The sequence below is a fragment of the Hyla sarda genome, chromosome 2 (genome assembly GCF_029499605.1).
Source record: "Hyla sarda isolate aHylSar1 chromosome 2, aHylSar1.hap1, whole genome shotgun sequence".
NCBI lineage: Eukaryota > Metazoa > Chordata > Amphibia > Anura > Hylidae > Hyla > Hyla sarda.
In genome coordinates this window covers 502,814,907-502,838,195 of record NC_079190.1, presented here as the reverse complement: position 1 = coordinate 502,838,195, position 23,289 = coordinate 502,814,907, and the positions used below count along the sequence as shown (strand labels likewise).

Sequence of the window (23,289 nt, the reverse complement as noted above, 5' to 3'; positions counted from 1 at the left end):
AATAGTGCAGACAATGTATATAATAGTATATATATGTATATATAATAGTGGAGCTGTGTATAAATAGTGCAGACAATGTATATAATAGTATATATATGTATATATAATAGTGGAGCTGTATATATATAATAGTGGAGCTGTGTATATATATATATAATAGTGGAGCTGTGTATATATATAATAGTGGAGCTGTGTATATATATATATATAATAGTGGAGCTGTATATATATATAATAGTGGAGCTGTGTATATATATATATATAATAGTGGAGCTGTGTATATATATATATAATAGTGGAGCTGTGTATATATATATATATATATATATATATATATATATATATATATATATAATAGTGGAGCTGTGTATATATATATAATAGTGGAGCTGTATATATATATAATAGTGGAGCTGTGTGTATATATATATATATATATATATATTAGTGCAGGTTACACCAAGAGGAAACTCACCAGGACAGCAGAGAAAACCCTGTGTGCAGAGAAGATTCCGGACTCTGTTCAGGATATTAGGATCGGGTAGATGCTATTTCCTATGCAGCTAAAGGACCTGTGATGATGTCATGGCCATGTGACCAGTCATGTGACTAGACTGGAGTAGGCGGAGCCAGTCTGGAGTCTGTAGGAAGCAATAGATTTGGCGGATATGAGTGATTTGCTGGTGAGGAGAAGGTGAGGTTTTCTCTTGGTGTTTGGACAAGTGATACTCTGCAGGGGACACGTAATACTCTGCAGGGGACAAGTAATACTCTACAGGGGACACGTAATACTCTACAGGGGCCTATAGAGCCGGTCTGGAGTCTGCAAGAAGCACAGTTCATATCCCCGGAGGCTTATGAGTTGTTGCTGTAATGCTCTGCAAGAGAGTGGGGGGGGGGGGGGGGTTGCTGTAATGTTCTGCTGGAGAGGGGGGGGGGGTTGCTGTAATGCTCTGCAGGAGAGAGGGGGGTTGCTGTAATGCTCTGCAGGAGAGAGGGGGGTTGCTGTAATGCTCTGCAGGAGAGGGGGGTTGCTGTAATGCTCTGCAGGAGAGAGGGGGTTGCTGTAATGCTCTGCAGGAGAGAGGGGGGAGGGTTAATGTATAATCTACCATAGATGAAGCTGAGGGGTCTCCTGCCCTTGTCCATTGGCTGTCTGGGCATGCTGGGAGTTGTAGTTTTGCAACAGCTGGAGGCACCCTGGTTGGGAAACACCGCTGTACATCAACAGGATGGGGGGTGTGATAGTAGGACCTTGGCTGTGCTTATGGTGGACTACAACTCCCAGCATGTCCGGGCTGTTACGATTGGATATTAGAGAACATTACATGGAGAAGGTATAAGAGAACTACAACTCCCAGCATGTCCGGGCTGTTACGATTGGATATTAGAGAACATTACATGGAGAAGGTATAAGAGAACTACAACTCCCAGCATGTCCGGGCTGTTACGATAGGGATCGACCGATTATCGGTTTGGTCGATATTATCGTCCGATAATCACGATTTTGGGCATTATCGGTATCGGCAATTACCTTGCCTATAATGCCCCGCACCGCCCCCGCCGCACCGCATCGCACCCCCCATCACACCGCCCCGGCCCCATTGCCTCCCCCATCCCTGGTTTTATAATTACCTGTTCCCGGAGCCCACGATACTTCTGGCTCCTGCTGCGTCCTGCGTTACGCTGCGCAATGACGAGTGACGTGACTGCGCACAGTGACAGCTCAGGAGGACGCCACCGGAGCCAGATGTAGAGTGGACCCCGGGAACAGGTAATTATAAAACCGGGGATGGGGGAGGCAATAGGAGTGGTGCGGGGGGGGGGCGTTGGCGGTGATGGGACTCAGGACCCCCGGACAGGCAGGGGGAGAGAAGCGGGTGGCGGTGGCGGTCAATGGCACCGCAAAAGCGGTGTGTGTCTGTGTGTGTGTGTGTGGGGGGGGGGGGGATAAATAGCCGATAACTTTTACCGATAGGAGTGATCGGCTATTGGCCCTAACCTCCACAGATTATCGGTATCGGCCCTAAAAAAACGATTTTGATCGATCCCTATTAAAGAACATTACATGGAGAAGGTATAAGAGAACTACAACTCCCAGCATGTCCAGACTGGTATGGGATATTAGAGAACATTACATTTAAGGAGGTATAAGATAAGTCTAGACATGCTGGGAGTTGTAGTTATCTTATACCTCCTTAAAGGGGTATTAAAGGAAAAACATATTTTTTTTTATCAGTTAACCCCTTAAGGACCGGGGGTTTTTCCGTTTTTGCACTTTCATTTTTTCCTCCTTACCTTTAAAAAAATCATAACTCTTTCAATTTTGCACCTAAAAATCCATATTATGGCTTATTTTTTGCGCCACCAATTCTACTTTGTAATGACATCAGTCATTTTACCCAAAAATCTACGGCGAAACGGAAAAAAAATCATTGTGAGACAAAATTGATAAAAAAATTTAATTTTGTAACTTTTGGGGGCTTCCGTTTCTACGCAGTGCATATTTCGGTAAAAATGACACCTTATTATTATTCTGTAGGTCCATACGGTTAAAATGATCCCCTACTTATATAGGTTTGATTTTGTCGCACTTCTGAAAAAAATCCTAACTACATTCACGGAAAATGTATTCGTTTAAAAATGTCATCTTCTGACCCCTATAACTGTTTTATTTTTCCGTGTATGGGGCGGTATGAGGACAAATTTTTTGCACCATGATCTGAATTTTATAGCGGTACCATTTTTGCATTGATCGGACTTATTGATCGCTTTTAATTTTTTCATGATCTAAAAAGTGACCAAAAATGCACTTTTTTGGACTTTGGAATTTTTTTGCTCGTACGCCATTGACCGTGCAATTTTATTATATTTTTATAATTCGGACATTTTCGCGTGCGCGGCGATACCACATATGTTTTATTTTTATTTATTTATTGTTTTTTTTTTTGTTATGGGAAAAGGAGGGGGGGGGGGTGATTCAAACTTTTAATAGGGGAGGGGTTAAATGATCTTTATTCACTTCTCACTTTATTTTTGCAGTATAAACCAATGAAGTATGGCCATGAACAAACAAGGTACAGACCAATGTTTGGTGCCCAAAAATACTAGAAAACCTAATAGAAATGCACCAAACTGACACAATATAATGAATAGATATAAATCTTTATTATAATCAAATAGAATAAAACATGATAAAAAATCGGCAGCAGTTAGAAAGAAAAAGACTCCGAACACAAATATCAAATAATGTCCAATAGGTGCATGGAATGGCACATAAGTATAGGCATATGATACTCAATAAGAGGTGGACTTAAAGGAGTAGTCCAGTGGTGACTCAGTGGTGAACAACTTATCCCCTATCCTAAGGATAGGGATACACCTAAAAATGCCTCAGTAAACCCAGTACACTAATGTAAACAGAAAGGACATATATAAAAGCATAGCTAGTAAAGTGTCATTTGCCCGGTGCTATCGGCAGTATAAATGCAGGGAGACAAGGATGTTAACCATATGTATCTGAGGGGAAGGAAACCACCTCAATAAGAGTTGGAGCATCGGTTGTCCCTGTGATGGAAATAATCATATAAGACTGTCCATGCACCTAGCCATCTGACACCCAGCTATACTTACATAGGTCAGGAGCCTACCCCTACGTTGTTTCGCTCACTCGCTTCCTCAGGGAGGAAGCGAGTGAGCGAAACGACGTAGGGGTAGGCTCCTGACCTATGTAAGTATAGCTGGGTGTCAGATGGCTAGGTGCATGGACAGTCTTATATGATTTACATTAGTGTACTGGGTTTACTGAGGCATTTTTAGGTGTATCCCTATACATATGTACTGTGGCTTGCTTTTAAAGGGGTAGTCCAGTGGTGAAAAACGTATCCCCTATCCTAAGGATAGGGGATAAGTTTGAGATCGCGGGGGAGTCCGACCGCTGGGGCCCCCCCGCGATCTCTCTGTACGGGTCTCCGGCCAGATAGCGGGTGTCGACCCCCGCACGAAGCGGTGGCCGACACGCCCCCTCAATACATCTCTATGGCAGAGCCGGAGATTGCCGAAGGCCGCGCTGCGGCTCTGCCATAGAGATGTATTGAGGGGGCGTGTCGGCCGCCGCTTCGTGCGGAGGTCGACACGCCCCCTTCCCGCGGGCTGTCGGAGCTCCGTACAGGAGATCGCAGGGGGCCCCAGCGGTCGGACCCCCCGCGATCTCAAACTGGACTACTCCTTTAAGTCCACCTCTTATTGAGTATCATATGCCTATATTTATGTGCCATTCCATGCACCTATTGGACATTATTTGATATTTGTGTTTGGAGTCTTTTTCTTTTTGCAGTGTTATAGCTCCCATAGGGACCTATAACACTGCACACACTGATCTTTTACATTGATCACTGGTTTCTCATAAGAAACCATTGATCAATGATTCTGCCGCTTGAATGGATCTCAGGCACTGAGCAGTCATTTGGCGATCGGACACCAGGAGGCAAGGTAGGAGGCCCTCCTCGTGTCCCACAGCTGTTCAGGATGCCGCATTTTCGCCGCGGACATCCCGAAGAGCCCCCTGAGCCAACCGGCAGTGATTTACTTTCACTTTAGACACGGCGTTCAACTTTGAACGCCGCATCTAAAGGGTTAATAGCGCGCGGCACCGCGATCATTGCCACGCGCTATTAGCCACGGGTCCTGGCCATAACGTCGTGGCCCCACGTTATAGAAAGGGAAAGGACTCAGAACGTACCGGTACGTCCTTGGTCCTTAACCCCTTCCCGACCCATGGCATACATATATGTCATGGGTCGGCTCCCATTCTATAACGTGGGGCCACGGCGTGGCCCCTCGTCATAGCGGATCGGGCCTGGCACCTAGCAATGGCCGGGACCCGTGGCTAATAGCACGCGGCAGTGATCGCGGTGCCGCGCACTATTAACCCTTTAGACGCGGCATTCAAAGTTGAATGCCGCGTCTAAAGTGAAAGTAAACTAATGACGGTTAGCTCAGGGAGCTGCTCGGGATGGCCGCGGCAAAATCGCAGCATCCCGAACAGCTTACATGACAGCCGGAGGATCCCTACCTGCCTCCATGCTGTCCGATCGCCGAATGACTGCTCAGTGCCTGAGATCCAGACATGAGCAGTCAAGCGGCAGAATCATTGATCACTGGTTTCCTATGAGAAACCAGTGATCAATGTAAAATATCAGTGTGTGCAGTGTTATAGGTCCCTATGGGATAACAATGATCAGTGTGTGCAGTGTTATAGGTCCCTATGGGAGCTATAACACTGCAAAAAAAAGTGAATAAAGATCATTTAACCCCTTCCCTAATAAAAGTTTGAATCACCCCCCTTTTCCCATTTAGAATAAACAACGGTGTAAATAAAAATAAAAGTGGTATCGCCGTGTGCGGAAATGTCCGAACTATAAAAATATATAATTAATAAAGCAGCACTGTCAATGGCGTATGCACAAAAAAATTCCAAAGTCCAAAATAGTGTATTTTTGGTCACTTTTTATATCATGAAAAAATGAATAAAAAGCGATCAAAAAGTCCGATCATTACAAAAATGGTACCGCTAAAAACTTCAGATCACGACGCAAAAAATGAGCCCTCATACCGCCCCATACACGGAATAATAAAAAAAGTTATAGGGGTCAGAAGATGACAATTTTAAACATATAAATTTTCCTGCATGTAGTTATGATTTTTTCCAGAAGTACAATAAAAACAAACCTATATAAGTAGGGGATCATTTTAACCGTATGGACCTACAGAATAAACAGAGTGTAATTTTTACCGAAAAATGTACTGCCTAGAAACAGAATCCCCCAAAAGTTACAAAATTGTGTTTTTTCTTAAATTTTGTTGCACAATGATTTTTTTTTTCCATTTCTCTGTAGATTTTTGGGTAAAATGACTGATGTCATTACAAAGTAGAATTGGTGGTGCAAAAAATAAGCCATAATATGGATTTTTAGGTGCAAAATCGAAAGAGTTATGTTTTTTTAAAGGTAAGGAGGAAAAAACGAAAGTGCAAAAATGGAAAAACCCTGGGTCATGAAGGGGTTAAGGTGTTAACGACCACGGACGTAAATGTACGTCCTGGTTTGGCTGTACTTCGCACACCAGGACCCGCCCGTAATGGCCGACATCCGCGATCGCGCGGACAGATCACGGCATCTGCGGCATTGCGGTACTTTGAATGGATGATTGGATCACCTGCAGCGCTGCCGTGGCGATCCGGTCATCCAGCATGGCGGCCAGAGGTCCCCTCACCTGGCTCCGGCCGTCTCCCGGGGTCTTCTGCTCTGGTCTGAGATCAAGCAGACCAGAGCAGAAGATCACCGATAATACTGATCGGTGCTGCGTCCTATACATAGCACTAAACAGTGTTAGTAATCGAATGATTTCTATAGATAGACCCCTATGGGTACATAAAAAGTGTAAAAAAAATAAAAAAAAATAATAAAAAGTAAAAAATTAAAGTGAACAATCCCCTCCCCCAATAAAAATGAAAATTGACAGTTTTTCCCATTTTAGTGTAAAAAGGGGAGGCAGTCCTGCTAGGCTAGGTCAGAGTAAAAGATATAAGGTCAAAAATTAGAAGAAAGAGAGAGAGAAAAAAAGAAAACGTGTCTAAAATAGCATAAAATGATGACATTTATTTGGAAAAATGATGTGAGGTCTGCGGCAGGGCACTTGTCGCAGACTGGTCACTAGATAAAATGGTTACAATGGTATAAAATGCTAAAAATATTAAATATACACAGTGGTATTGCACTTCACTAATTGGACAATGAGACAATGAAAGTGCGGCAATGGGACAGTGCGAACAGTATCTGTTTAGTTATACTGTAAAGTCCTATTATAGGAGCCGGGATTAATCCAGATGAAAGTACATAGCAAAAAAGTTTATAATCCAATAAGGCAAATTTTCGGTAGCTCTGGAGCCTCCCAGATTGGGGCCCACTATTAAACGTTTTTAGGTGCAGAGATACAGGCGATGCCCCCTCTACCCCGACGGCACGGCACGGTATGGTATGGGTCATGGCTGAAAATGTCAGTCTTTTATAACCCATTTTGTGGGCGTCGTCCTTGTGTAATACAAAGGCTGGATGTGGGTTTTGGAAGGGAAGTGTCAGGGTGTACAGTTAGCTTCAATAAAGTTTTTTTTTTATTTTTTTTTATTTGAACTTGTCCAAAAACTTTATTGAAGCTAACTGTAAACCCTAATACAAAAAAGCGAGACTAATGGCTGGAGGGCAAAATATACAATAATCACTGATAGATTGCCGATGGCAATCCAATAAAGGCCCTGAGGGTCCCAACCCAAATTTTTTTTTTTTTTTACTATGTACAGGACTTTAATTTACGGGTCCAAAATTATAATAGTGAGAAAAGAAGGAAAAAATCATACATTTAAAAACACTATGTGCTCCTAACTAATGGCTGAATTGGTAGGGCTTATTGGGCTCGACTAGCTCCATCATTTTCCTTAATTCGTAGGAGATACATTGTATTTTGCATCCCAGAACTACTGATTGTTAGGGCACATAGCAGTTAAAACCATAACACTGCCCCCCTCAACGTTTTGCCACCAAGTGGCTTTGTCAAGAGGCAAATGGGCAATGGCCTGACACTTCCCTTCCAAAACCCGCATCCAGCCTTTGTATTACACAAGGACGACGCCCACAAAATGGGTTATAAAAGACTGACATTTTCAGCCATGACCCATACAGTCTTCCTGAACCTCCACCATTGAAAAAGGGGACGCAGTTCCCGAAACGCGTCTGGTGTTAAGACAAGCCTGCACATCCTCTGAGACAATCGTTACCGCATTGCCGGTCCTCACCTACTCTCTCACCTGCTCCCCGTGCTGTCGGGGTAGAGACGATACCTCCAGCGCTGCCACACGCTGCTTCCCAGCCATCATCTCCAACCCCAGCACCGGATCATATCACCCCTCCTACATTTCTCCCGTGCCGCCGGGACGTGTATCCGGATCACAAGCACAGCCGCACTCACCTGACTGTGCACACTGTAGCCGGTAAGAGGCACTAAGTGCCTGAACTGTATAGCGATTGCCCTCTTGCATTCAGTCCCCGTGCCGTCAGGGTAGAGGGGGCATCGCCTGTATCTCTGCACCTAAAAACGTTTATAGTGTGCCCCAATCTGGGAGGCTCCAGAGCTACCGAAAATTTGCCTTATTGGATTATCAACTTTTTTGCTATGTACTTTCATCTGGATTAATCCCGGCTCCTATAATAGGACTTTACAGTATAACTAAACAGATACTGTTTGCACTGTCCCATTGCCGCACTTTCATTGTCTCATTGTCCAATTAGTGAAGTGCAATACCACTGTGTATATTTTATATTTTTAGCATTTTATACCATTGTAACCATTTTATCTAGTGACCAGTCTGCGACAAGGGCCCTGCCTCAGACCTCACATCATTTTTCCAAATAAATGTTATCATTTTTCCAAATAAATATCATTTTATGCTATTTTAGACACGTTTTCTTTTTCTCTCGTCGAGCTCCCACATTTTTTTAATATATTTTCCCATTTTACCCACAAAAAGCGTAATTTTTTTTTTAATAAGCATATTTGGTATCGCCGCATGCATAAATGTCCGAACTATCAAAATATAATATTAATGATCCCGTATGGTGAATGGCGTAAACGTAAAAAATAAAAAGTCCAAAAATGCTGCTTTTTTGTCACATTTTATTCAAAAAACAATTAATAAAAAAATTATCTAAAAGTTTTATTTATGCAAATGTGGTATCTAAAAAAGTATAGATGACGGCGCAAAAAATGAGCCCTCATACCGCCCTATATACGGAAAAATGAAAAAGTTATAGGTGGTCAAAATAGGGCGATTTTTAGATTACTGATTTTGTACAAAAAGTTTTAGATTGTTTTTTAAGCGGTACAAAAATATAAAAGTATCTAGCCATGTGTATCATTTTAATTGTATTGACCCACAGAATAAAGAACACATGTCATTTTTACCGTAAATTGTACAGTGTGAAAACGAACTCCTCCAAAATGTGCAAAATGTTGTTTTTCATAAAAATTTCCTCCTAAAATTTTTTTTTGGGGGGTTTGACGTACATTTTATGGTAAGATGAGAGGTTTCATTACAAAGTGCAATTGGTCACGCAAAAAACAAGCCCTTATATGGGTCTTTAGATGGAAATATAAAAGAGTTATGGATTTTAGAAGGTGAGGTGGAAAAAACAAAAATTGGCCTGGTCCTTAAGGTGAAAATGGACTTGGTCCTTAAGAGGTTAACTAATGTTGGGAAACCCTGCTGTGTATACCTAATGTGGGGGAACCCTGCTGCCTATATTTAAGGATCTGATATTTTGGTTAGAATTATGTCGCTATTTATTCTTGGTGAATAATAATTTTTAATTAAATTATAATTTATTTAACCTTTAGTAAAACATTGTAGATGATTTTATCCACCAGCTCAGTTGTCATATGTTTATTTTAGAGTTAAGTTGGGTGGGACCTATGGGGCCATGTTCCTCATCAGGAGTGAAAATGCTGATTGTTTCCCCTAATTATCATATGAAAAGGTCTCGGAGTATCCCCGGTATCTCTTACAGATGTAAATAGGGGTGTGACCAATATGTCTCCACCCTGCAATACAATATGTAAATGAAGGCTGATCCCAGGAGGCCATAGAATGCTAAAACTGGTCTGACAGGTTCTGGCCCCATCATTCTTACTTTACATATTGTAGGTGGGGGAGGGGAGGCCAATCTGATGGTGAAAAGGGTATAAAAGACCCCAGCATGGCTCATATGGGGGAACTTACCAGGAGAATATACTTGGGACACTGGAGACACTGACTGGAGATAGAGACCTGAGTGTGTGGAGGGTCCATGTATGGTGACTAGAACATCTCTGAGGTGACTGGAAGTAGAAGGAATTATTAGATATTGTAATTGTTTCATATTTGTTGTTTATGCCGTGTGTATATTGTATGTGGGCTGGTAGGGTTGTGCCCAGGGCGGCTTTATAGTCCCAGTCTGGCCCTGTCTGTGGCCATCACTGAACCCCACAATACTTGTAGGAAAGAGACTGGGATGATTGTTGATCCTATGTGATCACCACTTGAGGAGATCCTTGTGCAGATTGGTTCATACCTTCTAGGGGGGATGTAACGCTCACCTGGATAGAAGATAAACTAAGGTTCCTTTATGTTTTTTCCTCAGGTCTATAATATGGAATCTTTACAGGAAAGTTCTGGAGGAACAATGAGTGGACTAGAAAACCCCATATCAGAGAATGGTAAGAGCCTTTCATACATCTTATGTTTTATTCTGTCATTATAAATTGCAGACTGAGGTTCCTTAAGATATTTCTTCCTGCTTTTTAGTGGTGGAGATGTATATTGTATTGATAGCGCAAATCATAGACAGGGAGCGGGCACAGGGCAGAACATAGGTCAGGGAGATAAAGTGACGCGTTTCAGGTGTTCAGATCGCCCTTAGTCATACTAAAAACTATCTGTCCGCAGCCATGTATATATAAACATCACATGATCTCCTACCAATAGGATTGGAAAGCATGTTTACCCTTCACATACATGATCATAAGAGAGGAAAGTATTATAACATTATAATTGTATAAGTAAACATTTTGATCTTTTTTATTGTTATCTTGGCTATTTTTGCTCAGCTTTCTGGGTGCTGTAGTACCTTACATGTTTTGGTATGCTTTTCTGTCTAGAGAGTATTGCAATTCCCTGTATTATTTGTGTCTTTCTTCGCCTGTGATCATGTATGTAAAGGGTTAATATTTTCCACATTTACCACGGGAAGAAGATCATGTGATCTTTAGTCGTAGATGGCCGGGGACTAGATACTTTTTAGTATGACTAAAGAATAAAAAATAAAGACCAAAATGTTTACTTATACATTTATAATACTATAATACTTTCCTCTCTTATGATCATGTATGTGAAGGGTAAACATGCTTTCCAATCCTATTGGTAGGAGATCATGTGATCTTTATATACACATGGCTGCGGACAGATAGTTTTTAGTCTGACTAAGGGCGATATGAATGCCTGAAATGCGTCACTTTATCTCCCTGACCTGTGTTCTGTCATTTTAATGTAATGGAATAAAGAATCTTGGATTTCATCCTATATCTCTGCTGGATCTTCTTGTTCTTATATAGAATCTGTTCCGTGTGACTTGTAATTATCTAATATGATGTTAGTATTCAAGAGCGGATCAAACATATAAGTCTGGACACTATAGGCCTTTAGGTGTAACCTCTCTTCTGGGTAAAATCTTTGAAGGTTTTCTAAGAGGTTCTATCCTGAGGTATCTCAGTGACAATAACCTTATCACACACATCAGTATTGGTGTATGAGGGATCGGTCCTGTCAATCCAATCTGATCACATTCAATGAGCAGGGCCGTTCTAGTTGTCTTTGATTCTGTGAGATATAAAGGGTTTAAAAATATAGGAAGATATGTGTTAATAACTGACTATAAGGAACAGTGAGGGGTATTAAAACCTTTCTACCCCATCATGTACTATAATGATATGGCGGTATTAAGGATGCATGCAGACGATGTCCCGTCACCGTATAGCGCCCGTAATGAATTACGGGCATATACGAGTGCAAATGAGCAGTTACAAAACCCCATAGGCTGCAATGCAATTTAGTCACGGCCGGGTTTCGCAGCTGTAGTGACGGAACTTCTGACTGAAGTTCCCAAACGGAGAAATTCATAGTGTGAAAGCAGCCTAAGAAAGATACCAGAAAAGGGAGGGAGGGGGCTGTATAAACATAAGAAAAGTTTGTTTTCTTTATATTCTGTAAGTACCTAGAAATAAGTGATCCTGTTATCTACTTGTGTTGACTGTATTGGGTTTTACTCATTGTATAGAACAAAGCCCAGCACTGCTCCTGTAAAAAATCTACTTCTTTATTTTATAGAGTAAACACCACAGGTACACAAAGACCAGGTAGACACAGGTGACTCGTTTCAGCCCGTCAAAGGGCCTTAGTCATGACGAAGGCCCTTTGACGGGCCGAAACGCGTCACCTGTGTCTTCCTGGTCTTTGTGTACCTGTGGTGTTTACGCTATAAAATAAAGAAGTACATTTTTTTGGGAGCAGCACTGGACATTGGCTTTGTTCTATATATTCGCATAGTGGAGCGGTCCGCACCAGTCCGTGCACTGCAGGACACGGAAGTGAGCTGAATATCTTCACACAGCTTGCTTGTGTTTTACTCTTTGTATTGATTTTTACATTGATCTCACACAGGAGAGAAGCCATTTCCATGTCCGGAATGTGGGAAGTGTTTTACACGCAAAACAAATCTTGTCCATCATATGAGAACTCACACAGGAGAGAAGCCATTTTCATGTCCGGAATGTGGGAAGTGTTTTAGTCGTAAATCACATCTTGTGAGACATATGAGAACTCACACAGGAGAGAAGCCATTTTCATGTCCGGAATGTGGGAAGTGTTGTACACAGAAAACAAATCTTGTCAATCATATGAGAACTCACACAGGAGAGAAGCCATTTTCATGTCCGGAATGTGGGAAGTGTTATAGTCATGAATCAAGTCTTGTGGAACATATGAGAACTCACACAGGGGAGAAATCATTTTCATGTCCAGAATGTGTGAAGTGTTTTAGTCATGAATCTAGTCTTGTGGAACATATGAGAACTCACACAGGAGAGAAGCCATTTTCATGTCCAGAATGTATGAAGAGTTTTACATGGAAAGCAAGTCTTTTACATCATATGAAGAATCACACAGGAGAGAAGCCATTTTCATGTCCAGAATGTATGAAGAGTTTTATATGGAAAGCAAGTCTTGTGCATCATATGAAGACTCACACAGGAGAGAAGCCATTTTTTGTGCTTGGAATGTAGTAACTGTTTTACTACGAAATCACATCTTGTTATTCATCAGAGAATTCACACAGGAGAGAAGCCATTTTCATGTTCAGAATGTGGAAAAATCATTTACCTAAGAAGCAACTATTGTGGGACACCAGAGAACTCACACAGAAGAGAAGCCATGTTCATGCTTGGAATGTGGAAATGTTTTAGGCTGAAATCACATGTTTTTAAACATCAGATGATTCACATAGGAGAGAAATCATTTTCATGTCCTGAATGTACAAAGCGATTTACTAATAAAACAAGTCTTGAGGGACATCTGAGAAGTCACACAGGAGAGAAGCCATTGTCATATATAGTATATGGCTAATGTGTTAACCAAATATCAAATCTGTGGATCATCTAAGAACTTAGACAAAGGAGAAGTTATTTTCATGTTTAGAATGTGGTATAAAATATTTTGTCTGAAATAAAATCTTGTTCATCATCTCAGTCTATGTGGGAAAAGTTTGTGAAACATCTGAGAACTCACACAGGGAAGAATCAATAGTCCTGTGCAGTATCCTGTAAATGTTTTATCCAGAAATCTGGTGTTGTGGAAGATGTGAGAGCTGACTGAGGAGAGAAGTCATTAGAATGTTCAGACTGTAGGAAATGTGTCCGGTGCACATTGTAGGACCTGATGTGTCAGGACGTCTTCTAAGTTATAGTGTCTCTGGAATGTTCTTCTCCTGTCTGATGGTCAGATAGGACATGGAGATGACCAATCTGTGCACGAGTCCTATTAATTACATTGGATGTGTGTAGGAAACCCGCTGGACGTCACATGCTCGCCTCAGTAACTGTACTGCCCAGCAGGGACTTGTGTCCTTCCACCCCCAATCTGAAGATCAGGGGGGGAAATCACCATTATAGGGACACTAGAAATGCCCGGCTACAATACTGAAAACCATTACTGCTATTTCCACATCCAACTGGGTTTGGACTAAATGGACTGTATCCCAAAGTTCTTCTATGTGAGAATAAAGTATGAAGACTTCTCTTTGTTTCTTCTATTCTTTTTGTATCTGGAGAATTCAGACATTATTATTTAACCATCAAACGATGAAGCTTTATTAAAGATTCATGTAATACAAACACAGTATAGAAACATGGGTAAGAACATAGGATCCGCAGATCCAACAATAAACAAACATTCCAGGTTTGCATAGTCAGATAGTAATATAAAATCCACGGAGCGGGTTACCCCCCCCCCCCCGGCAAACCCCGGCAGGCCTCAATAAAGCGTAAAGGTATGGGACATGTTGAGGAGGCTAACCATGGTTCCCACAGAGTATTAAAGCCCTCTACCCGATCTTCCCGTATGGCCGACAACTTTTCATTGAGCATGATAGTATTAATTCTGTCTATCACTATAGAGAAGTGTAAATCTGCTTTCTGCCACTGCGTCGCAATATGGATGCGGGACGCCATAAGGACATGTTGGGAGAACTTGAATGTACGAAATACCATTTGGGAGGGTTTATGACTCAACAGGCAAAAAGCAGGGGTGCGTGGGATCCGAGCCTCCAATATGGAGGAGAGCATGTCCAGAACCTGCGTCCAGAATGACTGCACCACTGGACAGGTCCACCATGTATGGTGCATTGTACCCCTGGACTGACAGCCCCTAAAACACAAAGGTGAGATTAAAGGATAGATGGCATGTAGGAGTGCAGGGACTTTATACGTGCGGTGAAGTATTTTCAACGATGTCTCCATCAGGGATACCTGCCAACTGCCCCTAGTTATAGCCGTACAGCACTCTCTCCACTGTGACATCGTTAGAGACATATTGGTATCCCTCTCCCAATCCAACATAAATTTCATCTTCGACTCTGCCGGGGGAGAATTAAGGTGGGCATACAGGAGGGAAAGTAAACCCGTCGCAGCAGGAGTGTACAACATATGTCTCTCAAAGGAAGTAGCAGTGACGGGTGTGCGATGTGGGATACAAGAGTTATAGGAAGAGAGAATCTGGCGGGCCCTAAAAAACTCTGACAAGGGTAACTCGTAGTGTTGGCGCAAAGATTCCAGAGTATGCAGTGATTGACCCCTCAGGAAATGGTGCATACAGAATAAGCGCTTCCCATGCCACCACCGAAAGGAGAGGGGAGTACAGCCAGGAAGAAAGGAAGAGTTAGAAAGAAATGGAAGCAAAGGAGACGGAGTAGACTGCAGGAGATATTTAAAACGGACCTGACGCCAGAGAGACAAAGCATACATCGTAATTTGTGCTGAGGAGGGCAGGCGGGACGCTATTGGAGCATTGGACCACATCAAGACAGACAGAGTGTGGAGCAACCAGCGCCTCCTCCAGACCTACCCACCTCGGGGCGCCCCTTCTAATATTAATTTGGGCCAATTGAGCGATGCGTGCTGCGTTGTAATATTTAAGGAGATTGGGAACCGATGCTCCTCCTAGCCTCTTATTGTAGTGCATTACCGCCCTCCTAATCCTAGGTCTCTTATTAGACCAGATATACTGAAATACTATCTTTTGAAAGGCATCTAGGTCCCCCTTGCTAATCGGTATAGGGAGCGTTCTGAACAAATATAACAAACGTGGTAATATCACCATTCTAATTACAGTTACTCTCCCCATCCATGATATATATGGGTAGTCCCACTTCGACAGATCCTCTTTCAGCGTTTTATACATAGGGGCATAATTAGCATGATATAAGGTGGCGAGTGAGTCGGTTAGTCGAACTCCCAGGTAAGTAAGGCCCCTAGAGGAATCCCTGTACCCAAAATTAAGTTACACTAACTGTCGAACCCGATCTGACACATTACAAAACATCACCTCCGATTTAGCTGTATTTACTTTTAGCCCAGATACTACGGAGAAAGTGTCCAAAACCGAGTGCAAGTTGGGAAGAGACACCAGTGGACCAGTCAAAGTAAGTAAAAAATCATCTGCAAATAAATTGCATTTATATTCCTTGTCCCCCACCCCCACGCCCCTAATATTGGCATTGGATCTTATATGGGCCGCCAGTGGCTCCATGGCCAGGGCAAACAAAGCAGGAGACAACGGGCAACCTTGACGGGTGCCTCTCCGTATTTCCAGGGGCGTAGGAGTGGTGGACGGAATTTTGAGGAAAGCCCTGGGGGAAGAGTATAGATGACGTAATACTGTTATGAAAGGTCCCGTAAAGCCGTAAGTATGAAGTACAGAAAACAAGTAAGGCCATGTCACACTATCGAAGGCCTTTTCAATATCCAAGGCCAGCGCTAGCATGGGGGTCCTAGAAGTGGTGGACCAATGGATCAGGTTAATAATTTTGCGCACATTATCTGGGGCCTGCCTCCCCGGGACAAAACCCACCTGGTCGGAATGGACCAGGGAGGGCAAGAACCTATTCAGCCGGGCAGCCAAAATGGACGTCAGCAATTTAGTATCTATATTTAAAAGGGTGATTGGCCGGTAATTAGCAGGTTGCAGAGGGTCTCTATGTGGCTTAGGTAGCACCGTAATATGGGCATCCAAAAATTCACTGGGGAGCGGGGCAGGGGTTCTCATAGAAATAAACAAGGCCACCAGATGGGGGATTAAGTGTTTAGCAAATTTTTTATAGTATGCGGCCGAAAAACCATCCGGCCCGGGTGACTTGCCATTCTTAAGATGTTTAATCGCATCTTCCACCTCCTCAGCAGTAAATGGGCCATTCATAATCTCCAGAGCGTCAGAATCCAAGGAAGGAAGAGCCAAGGAAGCAAGGTAGGAGGAAACCGAAGGAATAGAGGTAGAAGAATCAGGTGGGGAAGAATACAAAGAGGAGTAAAAGGAATGGAAAGCAGAGTACACCAAGTCCGGGTTAGAGGTAGTCACACCAGGGCGAAGTCGCACCGCATGCACTCTATTATATGAGGTAGTATTACGTAACATTGACGCCAACAGGCGGTCTGGTTTATTTGCATACCTATAATAAGTGGACCGAGTCCATCTGATAGCTTTGTCCACCTCAACAGAGAGCAATGCATCCAGCTGCACCCTAGTGTGCCTAATCTCAGCATACAGAAACATAGAGGGAGACAGCTGATGAGCATAGGTCAGGCGGAGCAATTTAGCTTCTAAAGCAACCCTAGTCGCTGAGCGGTCTTTTTTAAGACCCGTGGCTACAGATATAATCCGACCCCGCATGTAGGACTTATGGGCCAGCCACAGCCAATACGGCCCACCAGTTGACCCCGAGTTAACATGAAAGTAATCAGACAGCTCAGTATCTAACTGTGCACTCACCCTGGGAATGGTAAGTAAGGACTCATTTAGCCTTCAGCGGAAAGGGACTGTGGAAGGCTTAGCTAAGTGGAACACCGCCAGCACTACATCATGGTCCGACCAGACACAGGGCACATGTCTCGCATACAGCAGGGAGGGTAGCAGTGGTGTGTTAGCCAATATCCAATCAATGCGTGTATACGTGTGCTGGGATTGAGAGTAATAGGTATAGCCCCTCGCTCTCCCATTGTGTTCTCGCCAAACATCTGCTATGTGCGTGTCACTAAACAGCCCCTGTACCTGTCGCTGCCGGAGCCCGGATCTACGAAGCGGGGCGGTATGAGAGCGATCCAAGTCACTGTGGTACACAAAGTTAAAATCACCTGCCCAAATCAGCCAATCGTATCTCATGGAACCGAGCAGCGAACATAATGTACTAAAAAAAGAAATAGGGTCAGCAGTGGGTGCATATGAGTTAACGACACATAACTGTTTATCATACAATGTCCCTTGTAGTATCACATATCGGCTATCAGGATCAGTGGTTATAGTACTCACATCGAATGGCAGTGCGTCATTAAGAAAAGTAATGACACCTCTACTCTTAGAAGGGAAGGTGGACAGGAAGTAACGTTTGTACAATCTATGAAAAAACCTTGGGTGGGAGGCAGGGGTGAAGTGAGACTCTTGGAGGCATATAATATCAGGGCGTAGCTTTGCATAGTCTCTAAATGATTTACTACGTTTGTGGGGGGAATTAAAGCCCCTCACATTATGTGATATAACCCTACACATTGTGACTAATCAGCACCATGCAAGGGGAGGTCAGGACAGGAGCCCATAGATAAACAGAACAATAATGCAAAACTTCACCCACCACGGTCAGTAAATGTCCATATAAACAGGCACCCCTCCGATAAGACCTGGAAACAACAAAAAGACAGACAACAAAACACAAACCAAACAGACAAACAAGAAAACAAGTCCAAGTGGGAAGCACGGGTCCGGTCCATCCGGGACCCAGCACACTTCCAAGTCCCCTGTAGGGGTGGTGAGGTCACACTATTCCGGACTATGCGCCGCCATCTGCGCATAGGTCCAAGTCCCATCTGAGGCAAAAAAGTTCAGATGCATAGTTCAGACAGTGAGGCAAAAAATACAGAAAACATACAGGAATGGCACCTCGTCAGTTGGAGCAGACCACGAGGCTCACGGGGTAAGCAATTGCAGACCGGTCACTCAGGTAAATGTTCCTAGGTCAGGAGTGCTTCTTAGGCTTGGCAGGCCTGGTCACCGGAGTCCAGGTACGAGTGGGACGGCGGACCCTCTGTGGGAGCGGCGGCAGATCCACGGGCTGAATGTTTTCGGCTTTCAGGGCCACAAGCGCTTCTTTCAGAGTGCGGAGCAGGTAGGAACGGCCATTTAGTTGAAAGGAGAGGGAGAAAGGGAACCCCCACCTATATTTCACCTTCCTCTGGATAAGCGCCAAAGTTATGGGTCTGAACTCCCGCCGACGTGCAAGTGTGGAGGGAGCGAGATCGGAGTAGAGCTTCGCAGTGGGCGGCAGGCCCGGCAAAACTGCCAAATCGCGGGCAGCAAGCAGCAGCACATCCCGCACCTCCGGATAATGCAATTTTAGGACAATGTCCCTTGGTAGCTCAGCGTTTTTGGGCCTAGCCAGAGCCCTATGGATCCTGTCAAATCTCAGCAGTTCAGGTTCGAGCTGGGGCGCCAACTCAGAAAACAGATCGGTAAGTACCTTAGCGAAGTCCGTAACCGACTCCGGCAGTCCCCTCAGCCGCAAGTTAGCTCTCCGTGACCTGTTTTCCAGGTCTTCCAGCTTGTATTCCAGGGCCGCCATCTTATCTGCCTGTTCGTCCAAGTCCCGCCGGTCCACATCCACCGCATCCGCCAGTTCATCTATTTTCGCCTCGTTATCCGCTACCCGCTGAGTCAGCTCCTGGATCTGTGACGAGAACGTGGCCACCGCCTGCGAAAGCTCGGCCTTAAACATCTTCTGTATATTGCGGTACAGAGTTGTCGGCGTGAGGTCATCTGGTGGAGGCAGGGCCTCGTCCTCAGAGTTCTCCTCCGACATAATGGAGCTCGCGGCGGCCATCTTGGATTTCGCCCCGGTCCTGAACAGGTCAGGAATAGATTGAGAAAGGCCGTGGGAAAGGTTCTGGAGTTTCCTCCTAGAGGATCGGGAGACACTCATGGTATCCTCGGTGAGCTTGGAGTAGCTGGGGAGCCGTGTTAAGGCGCTGAAAATGGCGGTAAGTGCACAGCCGGCACGGAGCTCACATGAGATGCGACTTCCTCAGTGAGCCGCGCGCATGCGCCCCCCAGACATTATTATTTATACAGAACAGAAGAGACATCCTGTGGGACATGACTTTTCTGGACATGGGTTTTATCCAAAAATAACAATAATATCACCCAAAGTTTGTAATAGTCCCAGAAAGGGTGGAGCCTTTTTCCTGGAATACCTCTTTAATGGGGTACTCTGGTGGAAAACATTTATTTTTTAAATCCACTGTGCCAGAAAGTTAAACGGATTTGTACATTATTTCAATTGAAAAATCTTAATCCTTCCAGTACTTATCAGCTGCTGTATACTACAGAGGAAGTTCTTTTATTTTTGAATTTCTTTTCTGTCTGACCACAGTGCTCTCTGCTGACATCTCTGTCCATTTTAGGAACTGTCAAGAGCAGGATAGGTTTGCTATGGGGATTTGCTCCTACTCTGGACAGTTCCTGACACGGACAGAGGGGTCAGCAGAGAGCCCTGTGGTCATACTGGAAAGAACTACTCAATTTCCTCTGGAGCATACAGCAGCTAAATAGAAGTAACTTACAAATCTGTTTAACGTTCTGGCACCAGTTGATAAAAAAAAAAAATTTCACCGGAGTATCCCTTTAACCCCTTAAGCACTCAGGCCAGCATTTATCATTCTAGTGTAAGTGAAGCATTTTTCTACACCTTTTTTTTTTTTGTGTGCTGTAATGTGTAGGAGCACCAAATGTATTAAATCAGGGGTGTCAAACGCAAATTCATCGGGGGCCGCATCAGCAGTTTGGTCACCCTCAATCCGGTTGTATCTGTAGGACCCTTCCACAGCCCCCACACACACATATCGTATAAGACGACTGGGTGTATAAGACGACCCCCAACTTTTACAGTTAAAATTTAGAGTTTGAGATATACTCGCCATATAAGACTACCCCTCCTACCGCAATGTACAGTACCTTGTAGTTCCCCTGACATTAGGTAGGCAGCATGTTCCCCCACATTAGGTTGGCAGTATAGTTCCCCTGACATTAGGTAGGCAGCATGTTCCCCCACATTAGTTGGCAGCATGTTCCCCCACATTAGGTTGGCAGTATAGTTCACCCACATTAGGTTGGCAGTATAGTTCACCCACATTAGGTTGGCAGTATAGTTCCACCCACATTAGGTTGGCAGTATAGTTCCCCCCACATTAGGTAGGCAGTATAGTTCCCCCCACATTAGGTAGGCAGTATAGTTCCCCCACATTAATAGGCAGCATGTTCCCCCACATTAGGTTGGCAGCATGTTCCCCCACATTAGGTTGGCAGCATGTTCCCCCATATTAGTTGGCAGCATGTTCCCCCACATTAGGTTGGCAGCATGTTCCCCCACATTAGGTAGGCAGCATGTTCCCCCACGATAGGTTGGCAGTATAGTTCCCCCTCATTAGTTGGCAGTATAGTTCCCCCCACATTAGGTTGGCAGCACTACACCCCCCCCCCCAGACATACAGCCTCCAGCCATATACAGTGTATGGCTGGAGGCTGTATGTCTTTGTACTGCCCCCACTGTGATTTGGTCACCGCTCCTCTGGCCCGGGGTCACATCTACTGCTATGGACCATAGCAGTAGGTGCCAGGACCGGTCGAGCGGTGACCGGAACGCTGAAGAAGAGAACGCGCCGACGGTCACTTACCAGGGCCTGCGCGCATCCTCCTGCGATGATCCTGCCATCCTCCTGTTCCGCCCGCGTCTCTATGGTTGTACGCACGAGACGTCACTGACGTCCCGTGCGTACAACCATAGAGGCGGAGGACCGAAGGAGGATCGCCGCGCATGCGCTGAAGAGGCGGCTTTCTTTTAAAAGAAAAAAAGCGAGATTAAAGGTGAAGGCTGGCGGCGGGCCACATGACGAGGTCTGGCAGGCCAGATTTTGCCCGCGGGCTGGGTGTTTGACACCCCTGTATTAAATTGTCAAAGAGCATTTGATACATTTTGTGCAGGAAACCTTTTCTAAAATTTCTCTCTTCACATACACCAAAAAGCTAAGCCAAGTCTGGGCTGGTGTAGTTTTAGAGACTTTTCAGTGGCTTTGCGCCTTTTTTGTTTTTCACAAAAAGGCGCAGTTGTCTATTGCCAAAATCAGTGGATTGCAACTCAAAATCAGCAGAAATGTGTAAACCAAAAGGCGCAAAAAAAGGCACAAAAATCCCTGCTTGCTCTTTTTTTTTCCGTATTAAATGTTTATTAACATTTTCAAGAAAGTACAGTCACACAACCGTCAGAGAAATGTCAGATAACAACTGGCAGAGCAGTCACATGGCAAACAATCAACAATGAGGTTGGGGAGAGTCCATTCTGGGCTCCAGCCACAGATACAATCAAAATAAAGATTCAGCATCCCAAAGGGAGTCAAACATAGAAAACAGACGTGTGACCTCTACATTATCAGGCAAAGGGGAGAGGGAAGTCAAGGGATAAAAAGAACAGGGAAAGAGGGGGAGGGACAGAAAGGGTCAGGAGAGCGGGGATGGGCAGGAAGAAGGAAGTTACCTTGTAAGACACGACCGACCCTCCAGTCGACACGACCGCATCAGGAGAGGGGTACTATGTATGAGGTGGTCACGGAGCGGCGGGGAGTGGTGGTGAAGGTGACGGCAGTGTATGTGTAGTAGTATGAAGGTTTCGGAACTCCGCAGTGGATATAAATTCAGCCCATGACCGCCATAATGCAAAATGTTTAGATGAACGGCTGTGCGAGTCCGCCATGAGTTCTTCCATTCTGTGAAGGTGGGATATTTCCTGAAGCCAAGACGAAAGGATGGACGGACCTCCATAGTCTAGGAACGACTGTCCTAGCTGCCAGGAGGAGAAAACGTGATAGAGATTTCGACCATTTTGATAGGGAGCCTGGTAGTACACTGAGGAGGAGAGGTCGTGGGTCACGAGGTAGTGATATTGAGGTCAGCCGCTGAATTACATCAAGGGCCTGACTCCAAAACAGATCCAGTGACGGACAATGTACCCAGATATGAGTAATAGAGCCCCCCGGTGAGCCACATCGCCAACAGACATCAGGGACGGAAGGGTATATGCGGGCTAGGAGGGAAGGGACTCTGTACCACCTGGTGAGTAACTTGTAGTTGGTCTCTTGGGCCTTACACGAAATAGAAGTTTTGTGGCACAAGACCACAGCCATTTCCCATTCATGATCAGAGAGGGTGCAATTCAGTTCCCGCTCCCAACTCACACGGGAGGGTAGGGTCAGCGAGCTATATCTATCCAACAAGAAACTATACAGTACACTCACTGGGTGGTGTGTCACGTCCTCCGAGGCACATAAACGTTCAAAGGGCGTCAACTGGCGGGGGAGTTAAAGAGTGTGTCTGGAGGTGTTGTAGAAGTGTCGCAGCTGCGCGAGTTGGAGACAGAGGGGCGGGGAAGGCGATATGTTAAGCAGAATTTCAGTGGCAGGTTTCAGGGCGCTCAATGAGAGAAGGGGAAAAAAAGATAACCTCTCCCCTCTGTTTCGGCCGAGGAAGGATGAGGATGTAAGAGCCGGTGTAAACGCCTTGACACCGAAGATCGGGGTCAACGGCCCGCCAGGAAGGAGAAAGGAGAAGCTTTTCAGATATGTTTTGTGAGCGCAGGCGAACGAGTGTGGAATCGGTGGTAAGGAAGACAGGACCGATCTGGGGAGGTCCTGGGGTGGGAGCCAGAGGAGAGATTTCGGATGGATACCCGCTGAATGTGTTTCCAGGTGTACCCAGTGTTTCTTGTCAGAATGATGGAAGCTATCTAACACTCGAGTAAACACAGAGGATAGGGGAAATGAGAGGCAGTCCGGCAGTGCCAGACC

General features: G+C 44.6%; 1 pseudogene; it reads left to right on the top strand.

The window, feature by feature from the left end:
- The first annotated feature begins 628 nt into the window (after window positions 1-628).
- Window positions 629-13,933, top strand: LOC130357255 (gastrula zinc finger protein XlCGF8.2DB-like; annotated as a pseudogene).
- Window positions 13,934-23,289: the final 9,356 nt, after the last annotated feature.